The sequence below is a fragment of the Bactrocera neohumeralis genome, chromosome 3 (assembly GCF_024586455.1).
Source record: "Bactrocera neohumeralis isolate Rockhampton chromosome 3, APGP_CSIRO_Bneo_wtdbg2-racon-allhic-juicebox.fasta_v2, whole genome shotgun sequence".
NCBI lineage: Eukaryota > Metazoa > Arthropoda > Insecta > Diptera > Tephritidae > Bactrocera > Bactrocera neohumeralis.
Genome location: NC_065920.1, coordinates 6,412,068 through 6,426,660, shown reverse-complemented (window position 1 = coordinate 6,426,660; position 14,593 = coordinate 6,412,068). Strand labels below are relative to the sequence as shown.

The 14,593-nt window shown below is 34.2% G+C and overlaps 1 long non-coding RNA gene across 1 annotated transcript in view; it reads right to left on the bottom strand.

Annotated features, from left to right (window-relative positions):
- Positions 1 to 12,858, bottom strand: part of LOC126753349 (uncharacterized) — a 51,220-nt gene extending 38,362 nt beyond the window's left edge. Inside the window, exons 1-2 of the long non-coding RNA XR_007666120.1 lie at positions 12,340 to 12,858; positions 10,664 to 11,387 (exon numbers count right to left, since the gene is read on the bottom strand). This is a non-coding gene — a long non-coding RNA (uncharacterized LOC126753349). The remainder of the gene's footprint in view (positions 1 to 10,663; positions 11,388 to 12,339) is intronic.
- Positions 12,859 to 14,593: the final 1,735 nt, after the last annotated feature.

Below are 14,593 nucleotides of genomic sequence, written 5' to 3'. Positions count from 1 at the left end.
GATTGGCTTGTCAAACAAATATCATTTCGCACAAATTTCTGATGTCGGCATGAATATTTCTATTGGATTCCGTTTAAGTAGGCGTTTTGATCTTGCCGTGCCGCCGTTGAGGGGCAACTTTGATCATAACAAACTAATGAGAGAGCACTTGTGGCAATACGCACGTAAACACATGATTATAAAAGAAGTCGTAAACACAAATGTACAAACGGAGCTTTTCTGATGGAGCTGTATTTATAGAGAATTGTTGGATCATTTTATTGGCCACCACAGATGAGAGCTATAACTACATATGTGCCTAGATTTGGGTGGGTGGAAAGTTTTATTCAGTAAATTTAAAGAAGATTAATTCAGAAGTCGTCCTTCTTAGACAGGCTCTAAACTTTGGTTCCAATTCTCTCTTAAAAAAAAATCGGGAGTCAGGGTATGGCATCGCAGTGGCCAATTAGTTACAGCGAGTGTATTATTACCAGTGGCGTAGCTAGGGGGGGCGAAGGGGGCCGTCGCCCCGGGCGCAACGTCTTGGGGGCGGCAAAATGGTATTTAAAAACTCCAATTCGGGCAAAAATTCCTGCGAATTGTGTCAAAAGTGTACTAGATATAGGGCGAAAATGGGTTTTTTCTATGGCTTTTAATAAGATGTCTTGTAAATTGACTATCAATTTGCACAAAAACCGTATTGTGAGAATTTTAGAACTTCAGAATTTGCGAAGGTATTTTGTAAAAATTTACTTTTGTTCGAAACCACCTTATGAAACTTGTAGGTACAAGGTATGTAGATAAGGGGGGCGGCAGAACATCCTTGGCCCCGGGCACCCGAAGTTGTAGCTACGCCACTGATTATTACGGTGGTTTGGTGTGATGGACCGCTGCCAGTAAAATCTTATAGAGGAAACCGTTGGAGCAAAATCAGCGACTCGCTAGCTCTCTGCATAACAGAAGCACTAAGAATCACTCCAAAAAGGTTACTCAACCTGCCACCAATTAACATTGCAGTGGAAAGTTCGGCAGCGGAATCAGCGGCAAGATTAACAGATACACGGATGGACCTATGGATGATGGTGTGGGATCTTTTGCTCAGAGATACATAGATCAAATCACCAGCAGAACCCTTAACATATACACGGGTGGATCAAAAATGGCTGATAGAGTTGGCGCTATGATTTATTGCGCGAAGCTAGATCTCACCCTTCAATCTGCCGGAATACTGCAGTATCTTTTATGTAAAAGTCTTTGTCAAGAAAGCTGTTGTGATAGCTAACAACACAGGAAATGACGAAAAGAATATTAATATATACATACGTCCTTAGCCAAGCGGCAAATAAATAATAATTTCATCATAGAAGATAGATAAATGTTAGATAATGCAATATTGTGCCCTCTACGATGTATGTCTTCCCAGAGTCCCAGCAGCCTGAATAGCTCTAGGAGTTTGCGGGCGCTACTGAGGTGATGTGATTCCTGCTGATATAAATGGAATCCAGGGCCTTAAGCCTTTTTCTATAGATTGCTGTGCAATCTAGGATTAGGTGTGCTGGTGTTTCCTGTTCCAGGTCGCAGAACCGGCAGTTAGCACAGGAATTAAATATTGCGACGAGGAGACGGAAATTTCATCTGGAGAGACTGAATAGCAGTTAGGCGTTTTCATCATAGAATATAGATATAAGTAGATACAGATTAGTGGCTATCGGAAAGCGACTAGCATACCGTATGTATACTGGCTTCCAGGCCACAAGGGCGTTACGAGAAACGGGCTGATGAGATTGCCAACAGACGGATCAGGGTAAGATGGAATGCCTAAGGAACCGCCAAGATCATGTGCAAGGAACCCGAAGGAAAACACATAGCTTTCTACTCACACGTTCAGAAAAGATTGTAACACGATTGTGAGCCTAGTCACAGGTCACAACTAAGTGGCATCACAAGAGAGCCGTATGGACATTATTAACAATGGCACATGCAGAAAGTGCAGAGTTGTAGGCAAAGAAGACGCCGGAGCACCTCCTCTATCTACAAATCGGTTTAAATATCTAGGAGCTTTGCAGTTCAAGGGATTGGAATCACTTTTATCATGCCAATAGGTGAAATATGAACAAGCTGATAGATACAGAGGAAATTAGAGAGGTTCTCTCAGTTGGAAAGACTAAGAAGTATAAGTTTAGATCAAGTATAAAAAAAAATTACCTGTGCGGACGGGAATCCTTAGTAAGTAGTAATAATATAAAATAAATCATAATATTATAAATAATAATAATTATAAGCTAAATATAACAAACCGAAGAAAAACCTATTGCGCTTCACACCAAGGCACTCGGCTTCAGTCTGCATATTAAGAATTTCTTGTATATTTACACATTAATGTCTGTATGTATCCACGCACATACATACCATATACAAATAAATATACCCATAAACACAAGTATTACTCATGTAAATGATTCTTCCCCGTAATTTGAATGTTTCTAATCCCGTCAGCCACTTGAATTACTACTATGGTTTCCTTATGACAGCCACTTTCAAGTTTTATGAAGCCATAATAATTGTTTATTAAACATTATCGAATTGTTTGAGTGACTGTGCCGCTACCAAATCAGCATAAATGCGACTAATACCCGACAAAACAGAAGGGCAAACGGCAAAATTGGACAAGAAACTCGGCGAAGTGTTGGGAGGGATAGATGTGGCGGCGCAGCAAGTTATTAATGCCAAGGAAAAGTGACAGAGGGCTCATTAAGAATCAAGAGAAATTTATTTATCAGCGATTTGTATCAGTCCATGCAACGCTTATGGGTGCGCGTAGTGCTCCCGAATTGCCCAAATGTGCGCACAACTCAATGAACCACTTAGCGAGCCTCTAAAATGCAATTTACGAGCTGTTACTTGTACAACTGTGGTGGCTGTGACGGTTGTTGTGGTTATGGCTATGTTGTTATTGGTGTTTTGTGGAGTAGAGGAAGTGCGGGTGGATGCTTAGCCGGATTGTTTGTGTGTATTTATGTTCACACTCGATAGTGGCGTTAATCCAACCTTGACGTTGCATTCACCCAGAAATTTTCGGAAATTATTTTATTAGTGATGCAACACAGCTCACGAGGATTAGTGGAGCGATTAGCGGCTGCATAACGATGCTTGTGACCATATGGAGCAGGAAAAACGTTTGGGGCGAAAAACAAAAACATGAAGTTTATGAGCTAGATGTATCTGTCAACAGAACTATTGAAAAATAATAGTTGGAACGAATGAGAGCGACTTTTGAAAATGATTTGTTGACTGTGGGCTAATTTGTAATTAGTGGGTTATGCAGGAAATAAATAAATATGTGGGTATATATGAGTATGAATTTCTGCACCAGGAAGTAAGGTAAGATCCCAAGCGAAATCTTATCGATTTAGAGTCATTGCTTCGGTGGAATCTAGTTATGTGCTAGTCTACTCCACTTTGTTGGAGGAACCAACATAGAGAAGTCTCAAGCTCGTACTTTTGCAATTACTGGACATCGGTTTTTACAGCTTTGACTTTAAATATGAGCCACGACCCAATTTTCTTATTGAATTGTACCGTTTTATGTTAATACTGATATCATCGTTTATTTTGGAGCTCATTGAAGTTCATCAGCCAGTGTTCACAAGCCCAATAGTTCTCTCTTAACTTTTGTACCATAACTTCTTCTGATCTGATGCTTTCTGATGCTCAGCAAACTATCAGACCAAATACTTTACAGTTTAACAGGTCAATTGAAAAGTCCAGCAATAGCAGTTCGAAGCCCAATTAATGGATTTTTGGCATCCATTTCAACGTTAGTCAATAATATTTATTCCATGGGCATCCCAAAATACCGACGCCATAACCTTGTCAGCCGGTTTTTTCGTTTTTGCATACTTTGGAGCGCGTTCATGGTGTGCAGTCCACTCGAATGACTGTCGATTAGACTTTGGTATTGATATCGACGCAAAAACTCGGGTTTATTACGCTTGAGTCTCTCCAAACACTACTCCGAATCATCAACTCATCTATGTTTTTGGTCAAAAGTGAGCTTACGCGGCCCCCACTTTGCACAGAGCTTCTTCATACAAAATATTCCTGAATGATATGATGTACACATTCAGTTGGAAGCTTTAGAGTGCGTGCTTTCCGTACAACTTCAATTTTCGGTCATCCAAAACTATTTTGTGGACTTTTTTTGATGTTTTCATCAGTAACAACCTCTTTTCGGCATCCACTGCGTTCACCGCTTCACTCAAAATACATATGTTCGCTAGTACAGATCTCTTACTTTGGATCAAAGTCTCTATTTTACACTTTCCTATCCTTATGACTTTCTACTAATATTTTTTGTAGGTTCAATATTCATTCAATTGATTTCATGATAACAATACTGAGATCTTCTAACCAACTTGTTCCGTGAAATTTAACCTAAAACTTTGACGAGTAAAAAAGCTTTCACAATAAATTTATCTGAAGATTTTCAGACTTTCTTGGAATTCTGCTTCCTTTAGAACACAGCCATATCTTTAAAATTTTCATGGAAGTGATTTCTTTATGCAATTTAAAAACTGCAGTCTATTTAAATATTAAAATTATATTCTCTGTCATGTTAATGTAAATTTGAATCAACAAATTATGGCAGAATAAAATAATGAAGCAATTTATGAAGCTAAAAGAGAACGGTTCATAGCGATTCTCAGGAAAAAATAATAAAAATATTAACTGCAAAGCCTCGAAAACAATGGAACTTCAAAAATTTTAAATATTTGCGTTAGATTTTCATGCCTATGGGCGCGGTACATATCCTCCCAGTCCATCTATCTCGATATTTGTGGCATTTAGCTGGAACACTTGAAGCAAAATTCTAGCGCAAATACGTTAACCAAAACGGGGTTGAGGCGTAGATCTTTAAAGCAAACATAAATACGTTGGAAAAGATATAAGTAAATAAATTAAAAAAATTATATTTCCTCACCGATTTCCCTGTATTTGCTGTTTGTATACCCAACTCGCCAAATCGAAATACAACATACTGTTAATGCTAAGCAAATATGCCACGCCTACGCCTCTTCCAAGTAAATGAGAAATGCTCACTCATGCCGCTGCCAAGCCAAATAACAAATAACAACAAAACATTTCCACCGTTCACCAAACAGCAACTCATTAAAATTTATATTATTTTATTTATTTCAACAATAAACGCCAAATATTTGCAAACTTTACGCTTTTACTGTTTGTTTTTGAGCATTTCTTTTCCAAATTTTTAAATCATATTTATTTTTCTTGAATTTATTAAAGAAAATAAACACAATTTGCTGGTAAAATTTGAGAACAAAAGCATCGAGGAAGCGAAACTCACGTGAATAGCCAATTTATGGTATGCGTGTGTTTATGTTTGTGGCAGGCAACCGCAGCTGTTGTGCCACAAATTGATTTCCACTATTTTGCTAGCCATCTCTAGCTCGTCTACGCAAATATTTCGTTAACCAATTTGATCCTTTTGCATTGTCGTTGGCCGAAAGCAAATATTTTCTTTTAATTTGAAATTTTACTTGCACAAAAATATGCATACAAATAAATAAGTAAATAAATAAATATGCGTTTAAAGCGGCAGTTGTGTGTTTGAGCAAGATACCTGCTACCTGCCACTACAGTCGGATGCTGCACAAATGCAACTCACGCACAGCCGGGCATATCCTTTTATCATATTTATCAACTTTATGCACGCAGCTCTAAATTAATTATATGCATTCGTTACAGCGGATTTACAAATTGGAAAAATCAAATATTTGTCAAAAAAAATGTCGAAATTCGAAGAGTTGGAAATCGTTTTTTGTATAGCTTGGAACGATTTAGAGATTATATTAAATTTTATGTTTATTTTTGTAATGAAAATAGTTATATATACATCAAAAGTGTACATACATAAATAGACATCTGTACATATATGTTTAAAAAAAATGTATGTATATTATATTATACAGATTAGACTATTGAATTTAAGTTGTGAAGTTCCCTAAGTTAAACAAATTTAGAGATTTCACAGAAAATAATATTCTCCAGAAGTATACTTTTAGGCTTCCATTACACTTTTCCAATAATTTTATGTTATGTATGGAATATTTATTATCATTTGAAAGAACATTCTTTGGCATTTATTTTTTGAAGATTATCTCTTTCAAACGTTGGCCGCGGCTACCTCAGATGGTTTTGCTCCAAGGCCTGAATCGAAGCGGGATTGTTCGCACAGACTTTAGACTTTACACATACCCACAGGAAAAAGTCTAACGGTGTGATGTCACACGATCTTAGTGGCAAATCGACCGCCCCAAAACGTGAAATTATCTGCTCACCGAAGTGTTCCCTAAATAAATCCATTGATTGATGCGATGTGTGGGAAGTGGCACCGTCTTGTTGAAGCCAAATGCCGCCGAGATCAAATAGTCGGTTATTATGGCACGATAACGGTCGTTACGTTTTCACAGGCATAATTTTTGAAGAAATATGGACCGCTGATTCTACCATTGAGACAGAAATGGGTCTCATCGCTGGATAAAATTTGGCCAAAAAATTTTCGATCGCTCTCACTTTTTTGTCAAGGAACACTTGTATCAAGTTTCCTTAAGATGTCACAAATTTTACTCAGACTTACACGTTTAAACAACTTTTTACAGAAGTTTTCTTCCGGTGGTAAAGATAATTCTGAGTTTTATTTCCACCATGGGAAAGACTTATGTAAAATACTCTAAAAGAATAAAGTTTCTTAAAGAGTTAACACTGAATTTTATTATTCGAAATTTTAAGAGATCTAATCTACCATTTTGTCCCCTAGTAATAGAAAGACCTGCCACATTATACTCCCTCCAGCTGTTCAGTACTAGTTTACTCAAAAATTTTGATTCATTAGTATCCTTAAATACTCTTGTTGTTTTTGTCAATACAATCACTTTACTTGCAATAGTTTCTATTTTGTCGAGCTTTCTTCTTTTATTTTCTATCTGTGTTTGTTGTTTTCGATTTTTATAACACAACCGCTGACAAAAGTGGATATTTCCGCCCCCAATTGCGCATACTCGCCCTCTTCATATCTCATTAGAAAGTTGCACAACAAAAGGCTGTGAAAATTACTGACAAAAAATAACAACAATAATAATCAAAAAGAGAAAAAACACCACACGGAGCTCGCAGCAAACAAAAAATCCATAAAAAAATAAACTTTCGACTCAGCTAAAAAAGTGGAAGCAAAGCCACACACATACCCGAAGCGGAAAAGGAAATTGTCTGACAATACGGCCCCTTGGTATATGACAAAAGCAACAATAACTGCAACAAAGTGTTTCCTTTTTTTGGCTGACGCAGTGAACGCGGGCGCCAAGTGCCTTCTTTTGTTTTTTGTCACGTTTCTGTGGCGGCCTCGCACTTTTCCACACAGGAAATACAAAACACACACACACACATAAAGCTCATACCCATGCAGCTGAGCAAGGCTGTGTGTGCTGTGAGTTAAGTTGGCTGCTGTTTTGAAGTTGCACAGTTCGTGCTACAATTTGAAAAGTGACAACAGCAGGAAAAAATAACAAAAACAACACACAACAACAAGCATTATTGCATAAAAGCAACAGCAATATGTACAAAACTTGATAATAATATGTTGCAACATTGCAAAGTGTAGCAGCAACACAAGCCTTCATTATATACATATATCCAGATATAGTATATTCGTTTCGAGAGTGTTGTGCGGCATATCGATTGTATTCAATAGGATAAAACAATTATGTAACATCTTTGTGTTGCTGCGGCCCCTGTTCTTCTGTGGAGGTTGTTCTGCTTTGGGTAACAGGAAGACGCGTGTTCGATGAGGCATCAATGGTTGCCACAAAGTATGGTGGTCGTACGACAAAAATGCGCCACAATGCTTCAGAGTGGTTTTACAAGTGCTTCAAGCAAAAATACAACGCTGGAGAAGAGGTATAAGCAAGTGAGAGCGGAACGGAAAAAGGAGGGGTTAAAGTAAGGTGAGTATTGCAGAGAAGCCAGGAAGCTGAAGGTCAAATTATACATTTTTCTTCCTTCTTAGAAAGATGATGATTTGTAAGGCAGCTATGTATATGCTTTAGTAGGTGGATCAGAGCAATTTGTTTGAAGATTGAACCACTATTTTGGTCAATAATCTGCGTCAAATTTTGTGAAGATATCTTGTAAAATAAAAAAGTTTTCCAAGTACAAGTTTTACAACGACTTGATTTTAATCGTTCAGTTTGTACGACAGCTATGCATATGCTATAATGGGCCGATATCAACAGTTCCGACAAATAAAAGGCTTCGTGTAAAGAAAAGGGCCTATGCGAGTTTCAGAACGATAACTAAAAACTGAGAGACTATTTACCATATACATATACAGTCAGACGGACGTACAGACTCAAAAGGCTAAAGATGCAGCTCGTCACACGGATCTTTTATATACATATTTTATAGGATACCATTCCTTTTTGGGAGTTATAAACTTTTACATTTTTTTATGAAATATTCTAGGAAAAATTATTTTTAATCCAAATATAAAGAAATACTATTGTGTTACACCCCCTTCTTCAAACAAATATGTATTAACTTTACGTAATTCCTGAGAAGCTCCACATAAATAGAGAGTCCTGCTTTACTGCAAGTTTAAGAGATATAGTACCAGTAGATTTTGAGATAAAATACCAAAAAATTGTAAGATCGCGACTCATAAATTGATTCCCGAATTAACGAACGCGCTTAACTAGTAACATAATCATTCAAAACATGGGCACGTGCTTGTTATGTCAACTTTTACACCAACTTACTGCACACCACTACTTATCATACGTCCGTATCATATGGATTATCGCTATCGTGTTCGAATCGCCAGTCATGTTGTCAACAACATCATTAAATAACAAACAAACGCAACAGCAAGAGCCACCACAAAGCATATGTAGGTTGTATGCATGACAACCATGTGAAAACATATGTGTAACTGTAATAAACGCATTTAACGCAATTACGCTCAAGTAAGCATTTTTTGTGCACTGCATTAAGTTTGGACCCCTAACAAAGTATTGGCAACCTGAAACCCAACAGCCCACCATACCAGTAACATCACGTTCATCTAAGCATCCTCCACAACCGCCATAAAAACAACAACAACGACCTCATCTTCAATACAAGTGTCGCGTGCACGTGCCAACCATACCCTTACCAGCCATTAGTACGGGTACTAGGTATGTACGTATGTATATGTGTACATACTTTCCACTACCATGAGGCGTTCGTGCGTGCCTCAAAGCGTTTGCCTTATTTGTGTGTTTGGTCACAAAGCTGTTCAACACTCCAGCGGGTTCGTGCCATTTCGAAAAAGCCTTCGGCACTTTAACGCTTACTAAATGTTGTTGCTTTTTATATTATTACAATTGAGGCTATTGGTAATGCCACAGCCGTTGCAGGATGTTTTGCTGCTGCTACTGTTGTTGTGGCAACATTCGAACAATTCATTAGGAAAAAATACACTAACATTTACACTGTTGACGGTGACAATGCCACGTTTCAACCCCCAACATCAGTATATCCGAGAGTCAGACACCCACCCACCCCCTTGTCACTTACGGCTTTGCTATTGCTGTGGTAGGTCTATTTGTTGTTGTATTTAGGAATGTGACTGCTGATAGCATCACTAAGTAATTGCTGTTATGCGCACTTTAGCACCGTTTATCTCATTTGTCGCTTATTTATGCCAAATTGACAGATTTTATTATGTCCTTGTGGCGCAGATGTGGAAACCGGGTAAATGCGATAAGGTGAGTTTGATTGATTTAATAAAGTGTGATATGCAAATTAATGGCATTTAAGATTCTTTGACATTGTGGGGTTTAACGGTCTATGTTTAACAAAACAAATTGCGTAAACAAATTTATCAGAGGCTCTGATTTGTTTAGAAACTGTATGGTGTATGGTGTATATACTATTTATATACTACTGAACAGGATATATTAGCCTGAGATGATAAGAGTAGTTTTAGCCATATCCGTCTGTCTGTTTGTATATACTAGAACTAATACTTCAGTTTTTAAGATATATTTTCCGTCCTTTTCTCCTGTTTATATATATTTGTTGGAAGCGCTGATAGAGCACAAGTTAAAATATCTGCATCGATCAAATTACGATCTTGTATGGAAAACTTTTTCATTTGAGAAGATCTGTTTACGAATTTTGGCAATAATCTTTCCAAATCAACGCTACAATTCTCGAATAAATTGTTCAGAACGGACCAGTATAGCATGTAGCTATCATGCAATGAGACCGATCAAAACCACGATAAAGATCTTTTTATACCGCTTTATGTCAGATAAAAGGGATGTGAGAAAAATATTATAGTTTTAGTGCAACTGAAATTAAATTTAGTAACTGTTTAGGTAAATTAAATGAGTCCCCAAATATGTTTTTTAAGAAACCACAGTTAAAAATAATTCTTGGTAAAAAAATGTAATAACAAATTTAACTTGGAAAAAAATGTAATAATAAATTTAACCATTTTGAACGTAATTATGCATACTTATTGCTATTAATCAGATTAATATCTAATAATATTAGTAAATAAATTATAAAAATTTATGAATATATTTAACTTTACTATATGAAAATAATTTGTAAAAACACTCACCACTTATATACAGCGTGGCACTTCTGCAGGCGTTTTATCAGCATTTTATACAAAAACCATTGAATTGCATTGAAACACTTTTAACACTCACACTTAATACACACAAACACTTTATTGGCTTACACGATTTTGACAATTTTTCGACATATTTGAAACTATGCATGCAAAACATTGCAACACTTACATATACACCTTGCATATGCATTACATAGCTACACATATCACATATACTATAACACTTTCCATAGGACCACTCTCATTTTTTTGATTTCTCATTAGACCACTAACACTTTTTAGCACCTTATTTTACTCTTCGCCTTATTGAAAAAAACTCAAAATTTCTCGTATACTTATTAGCGCACTCTATTACTACTTTACATTGTTGTTGTTTTTGTAACATATACGAAAATTACCGAACTTCACGTCCATTTGCTATTGCTTTTGCATATTTCTCACACCACATGGCGCACCGTAGCAGAACTTCAGCGCTGCCGACGCCACCCTCAGCTTGCATATTAGTTTTATTTGCGAATTATTTAAAGGAAAACATTGCTCGCACTAAAACTTTTACATCAATTGATTAAAATATGCTTCATGATTGCTTTTTTTAACAAATTATATTATTTAACACACAATTTACCACGAAATTTCACTATTTTCACACACGACGCGCAATCGGCTTAACTTTTCGCGCTGTCACAAAAGGAACGGGAAGTGAAAAGAACTGTTGGAAGAGAAAAAAAGGGTTGCATCAGTTTTTTTTAAATATTTTTAATAACGTTAAATACAAAAATATAAAATTTAAAATAAGTTATGTTATTGTATAAGAACCAACTTTACAACTTTTTAAATACGTAAATTTGAAAAAAAAAAAAAACAAAAATGCATGCTTCGTTTCCGAATAATTTAAATGTTATTATATTATTTAACATATTTAAAAGATAACTTCTATATTTACATATTTTAAAATAAAACAAAGCTAGCAAATATTTTAAAATCAGTTTTTAATACATAGTTGAATTTAGCTATATTCTCTGAAAATAAAGTTTACAAATCTAGAGCCTGTTTTTTATAGTAAAATGCAATTGATTATATGACTTAAAAATTCAAAAATAATTCTTTATTTTACAAAAGTATGTAGGAGTAAAAACATGACTATGCTTATGAAAATAATATTTATATAAAATCACGATAATTTATAAACTTTTTGAAATTATTCAAAAACTACGTTAAATATATACATTATAAGATTTTTATTAATAACTTTAAGTGAGGGTTTTTAAGAATAAATTTAAAATTAAATACATAGATAATATTTAAGAAGACAGGCTTTGATAAAAATTTAAAAATTCGCTACATAAAAATGTAATTTTGTTCAAATATAGAAAAATATAGTATGAAACAGCAGATTTTATGAAACAAATATCATTTTCTGTTTCATAAAACACGTCAGGAGTGACTGATTAGCCGAATATTATTATTGAACTTCAAAACATAAATTCAATTCAAATTGTTTTCACAATTTGTATGTAGTTTATATGTATGTAATCAATACCGTTTTTTAATATTTAATTATGTAATGTATGCATATGGTTAATATTATTTTTTAAATAAATTTATAAAGTAAGCACAATTTATTATAAAATTAAACTATTAATTAAACTGAGAAAACTCACCCTTTATTCTCATCACGGCATAGATTCAATGGCTCTGCCAGATGTTCGATATATTTGCAAAACATTGCAACACTTATACACCTTGCATATAAGCTACGCACATACATATGTATGCACACTATAGCACATTCCATCATACACCACTCTTATTTTCTTAATTTCTCACCTTATTTTACTCTTTGCCTTAATGAAAAAACTCACTTATTAGCGAACTCTGTTGCTACTTCATTATTGTCGTTATTGTAACATACCCGAAAATTACCGAACTTCACTTCCATTTGCTATTGCTTTTGCTTATTTCTCACACCACATACACACGCACACAGATTGCGCATGCTAGCAGAACTTTAGCGCTGCCGACGCCACCCTCTGCTGGCATATTATTTTTACTTGCAAATTATTTAAAAGAAAACATTGCTCGCACTTAAACTTTTACATAAACTGATTAAAATATGCTTCAAGATTGCTTTTATTAACAAATTATATTATTTAACACTCAATTTACCACGAAATTTCAATATTTTCACTAAGCACTCGTTACCGGCCAAATTTTTCGCGCTGTCACAAAAGGAACGGGAACTGAAAAGAACTGTTGGAAGGTGAAATAGGGTTGCAATCAATTTTGAAATAGTTAAATTTAAAGTAATGCATGATCATAAATAAAAATTATTTTATATACAAATGTATATGCAAATGATGGTTTTATAATCATTTAATTGATATTTACTTATGCACATTTTAATTATTTAATGAAATGGGAATATTTTTTTGATATATTTAATTTTTTTATTAAAATGTTTTTTTTCACATTTTAAAACCATTGTTGTTGTATTGATTTTAAGAAATTTAATTTTTCGATGTTGTATTTAACTTTTTAGTAATTAAAATAAACAAAAATTATATGACTTCGTTTTTCTCCGTTACTACCGTTAACACAATTTATATATGTATATAAATTAAATTATAATTTAAATATATTATTAATTAAAATAAGCTGTCTTAAAACTAAGAAAATTCAGATTTCAATACTAAATTTATTAAGGTTTATCTCTAAACTAAATGAAAGACAATATTTTAAACAATATTATTAACAAATAATCAATCAAAAATTTTCAGTTTTAAACTTTCAAAATTAATTTTTTTTAATAAAATTTAAAGTGAGAGCTGATAAAAAGTGTAATTAAAATATCTTAATGAAAAATGTATATATTTTTATAAATTTATTTTTGAAATAATTTTTTTTTTTATAAAAAAATTAAATGAGAACTTTGAAAAACTATAAATAAATTTGATATTAACATTCAGAACAACATTTTTTAATATTTGAAATTTTACGTGTATAATATTGGCATCAGATGAAAAAAAAACAAGTTAAATCAAAACTGAAAACAAAATGTTAACATTTTATAAAAATAAAAGAAGTTTCGTGAATCCTGTTACTGTTATTACTGTTAGGAACTATTTTTAATCTAAATATATTTTGACAACAATAAATAAATTTACTTACAATCATCAATCTATGTAAACTTACCATTATTTAAAAACTCAAAAGCTTAAGCAACCCTATTTCCTCTCTCAACAGTTCTTTTCAGTTCCCGTTCCTTTTGTGACAGCGCGAAAAATTTGGCCGGTAACGAGTGCTTAGTGAAAATATTGAAATTTTGTGGTAAATTGTGTGTTAAATAATATAATTTGTTAATAAAAGCAATCTTGAAGCATATTTCAATCAGTTTATGTAAAAGTTTCAGTGCGAGCAATGTTTTCTTTTAAATAATTTGCAAGTAAAAATAATATGCCAGCAGAGGGTGGCGTCGGCAGCGCTAAAGTTCTGCTAGCATGCGCAATGTGTGTGCGTGTGTATGTGGTGTGAGAAATAAGCAAAAGCAAAATGTAATGGAAGTGAAGTTCGCGAATTTTCGGGTATGTTGCAATAACAACAATAAAGTAGCAAGAGAGTTCACTAATAAGCGTATGCAACATTTGAGTTTTTTTTTTCTAAAAAGCGAGAAGTAAAATAAGGTAATAAAAAGTGTTTGTGGTGTAATGAGAAGTTAAGAGAATGAGAGTAGCGAACGATGGAAAGTGTTATAGTTCATGTGTGTAGTTACATATGTAATGTATGTATGGATATGCAAGGTGTATTAGTGTTGCAATGTTTTGCAGGCATAGTTTCAAATATTTCGAAATATGTACATATATTGAATCTATGCAGTGGTGAGTGTGTTGAGTTTAATTAATTTATAGTTTAATGTTA